We start from the raw sequence: 7648 nt of genomic DNA, 5'->3' as shown, positions 1-7648 counted from the left end.
TTAAAAATTCTTTTGTACAAACTGTTAATGGTGAAAATATTTTAACGGGTAGGTAATACCCGAGAAATATTTAGATTTCACATTAATAAGTTACATTGTACGTTCTTCTAATCTGATTCAACGATCATTTACTATCCTACTTACACCCACAGATATACGTATCCGTTCACCGTAGAATAACCATTTTTATTCAATTTCATATTTGGATTTTGATCTATCAGAATCCAACAAGTGGCATAATGAAGAAATAATGGACACAATAAAAATTGATTAGAAACAGACTAATTAACAATATTAAATTTTATTAAGAAACTACGCTAACAAAATCCTAGCTAACTATTCCTAGCTAACTGTTAATTCCGTATTACATTTTATTTATCGCAATTTATTTTATCGCAATTTATATTCTCGCAATTTTATTTATTGTCATTTAATTTCTGTTATTTACTTTGAGCACTTTACTTATCGTTATTTAATTTCTGTTATTTATTTTATGCACTTTAAATATCGGGACACGTATACAAGGTTTTGACATATCATATCGACGCATCTATATATATTATTTGGAATCACCATAGACACTCTATATGCAGTAATGATTGAGTTCTCTATACAGGGTTGAGGTTAATTCTACAATAATATATATAGTTTGAGTTGTGATCGAGTCTGAGACATATACGGGTCACGACACGTATTAATTAATTCGAATATTATATATTAAACTATATATGAATTATTGGACTGTCAACTGTGGACTATCGACTGTGGACTAATAACATTGGATAATTAAATGAATTAAAATATTGATTATAACATATGAAACTAAACAATTCTTCAAGATGCCACTTGATTTCGTCTTAAACATCATTTGTATCTTAACGATTACAATCTGCGTTCAAACCTTTCATAATTTTTGAAAACACCTCAATCGAGAGGACGAACCAACCGCAATTCATCTATGGAAGAAAAGATTGATACATATAGTTATACACCTGAAAACACTTGGAACCTGAGTAAATGTTTAACACGTATCTGTGCTAGCACTTTTGGCGTTGTTATTACCGAAAATAACATTGCAATCCCTTTCCAAAATGTGTCAATTTTGTCACAACTTCAGCAAGTCAACTTCGATTTTCATTCGGATTAACCTTATTATAATCTTGATATATATGCGTGCTCTTTCGTTGTTATCGGGGAACCTTTTATATTCCACCATATTATCAGTAGACGTACCAGCAACCTCGTTGCTCCTTGGCTTAAATCTCTCCGACAAATCACTATATTTATCTACTGAAGTCTTATCATGTACTCATCCGCGTCTTGTAACGAAAACTGACATACCAATTACCGGGAATCAGCAATCAGTACTTTGAAAACTCACAGCATATCTACATCAACAGTTATATGTATAACATTCATCTCTTAGAATTATGATCTTTCATCTGAAATCCTGAAAAGCACTCAGTCTACAAATCAATACTCTGAATGTTGAAAAAGCTGAATGAAGCAGCAGAAACCGTAGACAACTGTACACGACCTTAATCATCGGAAGTTTGATGATAAAGAATAGTATGTTGGAAAAGCTCATAAAAGTTGGAACTGAAAAACGGATTGAGCTAACCATGAAGGAGACCAAGGACAAATACAAGGACCATACCCTATATTCAAAGAATCCAGGTAACTCTTGATCCGTTGAAATCTTTAGAGATTATCTTACTCCGAAGTCATGTTAAAATCTTGCAGAAAATCTTTCTCGATCAACCATCGAACTTAGAAATTCCAAAATATCATCATCAATATCTTCGATATTTCTGAGGATATTTTCATAAATATTCTCGTCCGAAATTATATATCTCTTCGTGCTTCCTGTGTATCATATATTGGAAACATTCAATAGAAAATTTAGTACCGAAAAGCAGATTATGCGAAACTATGAAGAAAGCTGTGGACAAATCACAAAGAATAAGTTCTTCAAAGAATCCAAATGATTCAATGTTTGCTAAAGTCTTTAGTGAATATCTTGCTCCTTACTCTAAACCCTTGCAGACAATAGTTTCTATCATCCTCTGATCTTAGATATTCCGAGATATTATCATATCTTTCATTATAAATATCCTCCATATTTCTGAAGATATTTTTATAACTATTCTTATCTGAAATTATTAATCTCTTCGTGCTATCAATATTACATCATATAGAAACTGTTAGTTTCTATATTCTGTAAACTTTTGAGTTTAAAATATGAATGTTTTGAAGTAGTGTTGGAAACTGATACATGAGTTAGTATAATATAATGACACTTGATTAACGTGATTATATTACAGTAAGTCATGCTGAGTTTCTAATGGGACGTGATGATTCACAGATCATAACGTCATCATGTGCCATGTTACATAACTCTTTCATTCTGCTTAACTTCTGAACATATCAAGAAAATATATTCTTGATAGTTCTATTCTCAGTGATTCAGGTAATTTGACAAAATAAATCGTGCTACTACCTTTCCTTTCTACCTTGTATATTTTGATAATTCGAAACTCCATACCTATGAATTCTGGACCGTTACTTGCGAAAAGTAAACCAAAGCATGAAGCTCCGAAATAGAAAGGGGGTATAAATAGCAGCAAATAAGAGAGCGCATTAACTGTAGATGACAATAATTATAGGAGACAGAAGCAGGGACATGGAAATATAAGGGAAGATATAAAACCCAATAACAACACAGAAGTTACAAACCGTGGATATTAATACGAATAGCAATATAAAGACACGGTATAATTAAGAATAGTATCCCCCCAAGGCAATAGTAGAAGTAAACAGATTTTCTGGTGAAAGATTGAAAACATATACATAGATAGGAAAATATCAAGAATCAGAACTGGACGGAGCATTTCCCCAATATTTTAGAAGTAGGAATAGAGGAAGAAAGTATAGGAATGGTGAAAGTAATGGAACGGAAGAAGTTCATTTATAGTGAAAATAACAGACAAAGAAATCAAGGCAGATTTCCGCATTAATTATAGAGATCTTAATTTCCTTATTCGCCGAAGAATTAAATCTTTTAGATTTCGAAAATTTTCTTTAAATCCCTTGAATTCCGGAATTCAACCAAGTCAACATCAAAAGCTAAGACGCACCTTATTTTCTAAATTCAACCCTGACTCTGTCAAAAGTTAAGATGAATCTTTACTTTCCTATTCCACTCTTTGGTGATAGCTTCATTCGTACTCTTTGAATAATCGAATTATTTTTATCCATATTACTCAATGATGATAAAACTCAATTTATCAACTCATATTCGTCATGAAAACATTTTTATTGTTAGCCATGACCACCTCACTCAAATTTCGGGACGAAATTTCTTTAACGGGTAGGTACTGTGATGACCCGGGAATTTTTGACCAAATTTAAACTTGATCTTTATATAATTTCAACATGATAAGCAAAGTCTGTATTGTTAAGTCTCGAAAACTTTGAAACGAATTACATGAATACATTTACCCTTTAACTATTCCCGATGATTCACGAACCATTGTGTGTATGTAAATATATAATTAAATATATAAATATAAAAGTTTAACTATATGTAATTTAAAAGGAATCTATATAAATATATATGCTTCTATGTATAAATATTATTATTATATATACTTAAATATATACGTATATATATTATGTGTAAATACTTAATTATATATTTTATAAATAGTAAACATTACATAAGTAATAAATTGTAAAAGTTGTATATTAAATGTAAATACAAGTTTAATTATAATTGTTATATTATTGTTACATTCATTACTATTATTAATATTCATATTAGTATTATTAGTATTATTAAAATTATAATATGAAGTTGTTATATGAGACTTGTTATATTATTATTACTATTGGTATTATTATAATTATTATTATTATTGTTATTAACAATATTATCATTTATCATTATTATTATTAGAATCCTTAATAAAAATTAAAAAAAAATTAATAGATTTTTCTAATAAACTATATCATTAATTTGTGTTATAAAATCTAATATAACATATATATATATATATATATATATATATATATATATATATATATATATATATATATATATATATATATATATATCGTGATATATAAATATATATACAGAATTATATATAAATATAACTACAATTATATATAAATGATATATATGTAATAATTCGTACGAGTAGTTAACAATAGCTATCAAAACTGTACCTGAATTTTGTCTATGTCGGATATTGTTACAAGTTGTTTTCGAATCTAATAATTGATCTTTACATATAATTAACTGCAATTGAAGTAAAATAGAAACAAGAGAAATAAAAGAAAAAGGCATCGCTCCCTCTGTTCTTGATAAATTTTTTTAAAACTCGATTTCGAAATAGATTTCAAAATCTATCAATGTAGTCGTGTTAGGAATCGTTTATGTAAACTTTCTCTAAAATCCTAACTTTCAATTCCTCTTATCAAATTCGAATTTCGAAGTCAAAGATTTTATTTTCAAAAGTCAAACGTTGTGTTTTTTGGGAAATTCGATTTGGTTTTTATGTTTTGAGATCAATTGATAGTTTAGAAAGTTTTTAAGAGAGGTTTGCAACCTATTTCATGTTATAATGTTTATCTAAATCGATCTAGAATTTAAAAATTGGATTTTGAGTTCATATGTTATCCCGTCGCTGTTGCTACTGCTTGCTTTATTTTTTTTCTGTTGGCTTAATTCAATTAGAGGTCATTTTTGTATAAATTATTAATCCCAAAACCAACCAAAGTCTTGCTGTAACAAATCGTTTTGCTTAATATGGAGAAGAAGAAACGAAATCAGTTATTAATATACGAGTTATATATATTTTAGGGAGAAAGATAAGCAGAAAAACGAAAGTACTTGAATGGTTAATGGGATTGACGGGTGAGCGGGAGGTCACGGGTTCGAGCCCGGGCGTGGGCATTTCTTTTTAGGAAAACGTTGAAAGGTAGCCATTATTATGTTTATTTTTATTATTATCATTGTTATTATTTTCAGATTATTATTATTATTATTGTTGTTGGTATTATTATTATTATTATTAATGATTATTATTAATACAAACATTATAGATATTATTATTATTGTTACTAAAAAAAATAGGTATTAGTTATCATTTACCATATTATCACAATTATAATTACAAATATGATTATTGTTAATATTATTGTGGTTACTAATATTAATATCATTTAAAATCTTATTTCAATTATCTTAATTATTGTTATTATTGATTATCATTTATAACCATTATTAGTATTAACATAATAATTAGTATTGTTATTAATAAATTTATTATCACTATTATCATTAAGTAGTAAAATTGATATATTAATAGTTTCTATTATTATTATTATTATTATTAGTATTATAATTATTATTACTATCGTCATTATTATCATTCTTATCATTACTAGTATTATTACAAACGGATATTTTTATATAAAACTACATTACAATAATATTAAAATTACATAACACCATATTGTTATTATAAAAATGATAATTACTAAACGATATATATATATATATATATATATATATATATATATATATATATATATATATATATATATATATATATATATATTATTAGTATTATAATTATTATTACTATCGTCATTATTATCATTCTTATCATTACTAGTATTATTACAAACGGATATTTTTATATAAAACTACATTACAATAATATTAAAATTACATAACACCATATTGTTATTATAAAAATGATAATTACTAAACGATATATATATATATATATATATATATATATATATATATATATATATATATATATATATATATATATATATATATAAAAGGTATCAGATAATACGTAAATATATATTTTATCATATATAAACCCTAATATAAATTATTATTATGAAAGATAAATACTAGTTAAATAAAATATATAAATTAAATATATTTATATCTATATAACAAATAATTTAATAAGTATATTATTAAAAATAATATATATATCTATTCGATTGCGATTATGTGTGTTAATATATATACAAATGATATAGGTTTGTGAATCCGAGGCCAACCCTGCATTGTTCAGTTGTTAAATATCGTTATATGTATTTTTACTACAAAATACATTATGGTGAGTTTCATTTGCCTTTTTTACTCTTTACATTTTTGGGCTGAGAATACATGCAAATGCTTTATTAACTGTTTTATAATATTTATATGAGTGAGTTTCATTTGCCCTGTTTACTCTTTTCGTTTTTGGGCTGAGAATACATGCAAATGCTTTATTAACAGTTTTACAATATTTATATGCGTGAGTTTCATTAATCCCTTTTTAAATGCTTTTGCAATATATGTTTTTGGGACTGAGAATACATGCGCTGTTTTTTTTTTATAACTGTTTTTACGAAATAGACACAAGTACGTGAAACTACATCCTATGGTTGAATTATCGAAATCGAATATGCCCTTTTTATTAAGTCTGGTAATCTAAGAATTAGGGAACAGACACCCTAATTGACGCAAACTCTAAAGATAGATCTATCGGGCCCAACAAGCCCCATCCAAAGTACCGGATGCTTTAGTACTTCGAAATTTATATCATGTCCGAAGGAGGATCCCGGAATGATGGGGATATTCTTATATGCATATTGTGAATGTCGGTTACCAGGTGTTCAATCCATATGAATGATATTTTTGTCTCTATGCATGGGACGTATGTTTATGAGAAATGGAAATATGAAATCTTGTGGTCTATTAAAATTATGAAATGAGTATTTATGTTAAACTAATGAACTCACCAACCTTTTAGTTGACACTTGAAAGCATGTTTATTCTCAGGTATGAAAGAAATCTTCCGCTGTGCATTTGTTCATTTTCGAAATATTACTTGGAGTCATTCATGGCATATTTTAAAAGACGTTGCATTCGAGTCGTCGAGTTCATCAAGATTATTATTAAGTCAATTATAGTTGGATATATTATGAAATGGTATGCATGTCGTAAACTTTCGTTGTAAAGAAAGATTGTCTTTTAAAATCGAATGCAATGTTTGTAAAATGTATCATATAGAGGTCTAGTACCTCGCGATGTAATCAACTGTTATGAATCGTTTATAATCGATATGGACTTTGTCCGGATGGATTAGGACGGGTCCTTTCACCATAAACATACTTAACCATGGCTCTGTTGCTTACTTATTTGATTTATACCGCCACTTAATTTTTTATATATATCATACTCTCTGTTTCTATCTCCTTCTCCTTCTTCACAAAAATCAAAATCAACCAGAGTATCAATACTCATCCCTACGAATTAATTGCTTGGTTTATGTCTTTCAATTGAAACAAATATAATCTAGCTATGGTTTATATAAATCGAAAACAAAAAGAACAACAAAAATAAAATAAAAACAGCCGTAGCTCGTATGAGGAGGATGAACTCAAAAAATCCAAAAACAATTTCTAGATGTTTATAGGTCTTACTTCCTTCATGAAAAACGTTATAAATCACTTTCCTAATACTCTACATTTATCAGTTGATTCAAAAACCACAACAAGAACTCAAATTTGATTCTAATTCAAACGTTTGACTTTTGGTTTCAAAACTTTGACTCTAAAATTACTCTTC

Source organism: Rutidosis leptorrhynchoides, chromosome 3 (genome assembly GCF_046630445.1).
Source record: "Rutidosis leptorrhynchoides isolate AG116_Rl617_1_P2 chromosome 3, CSIRO_AGI_Rlap_v1, whole genome shotgun sequence".
Lineage (NCBI taxonomy): Eukaryota > Viridiplantae > Streptophyta > Magnoliopsida > Asterales > Asteraceae > Rutidosis > Rutidosis leptorrhynchoides.
The sequence above is the reverse complement of the archived record's forward strand: the minus strand, read 5'-3'. Positions refer to the sequence as shown.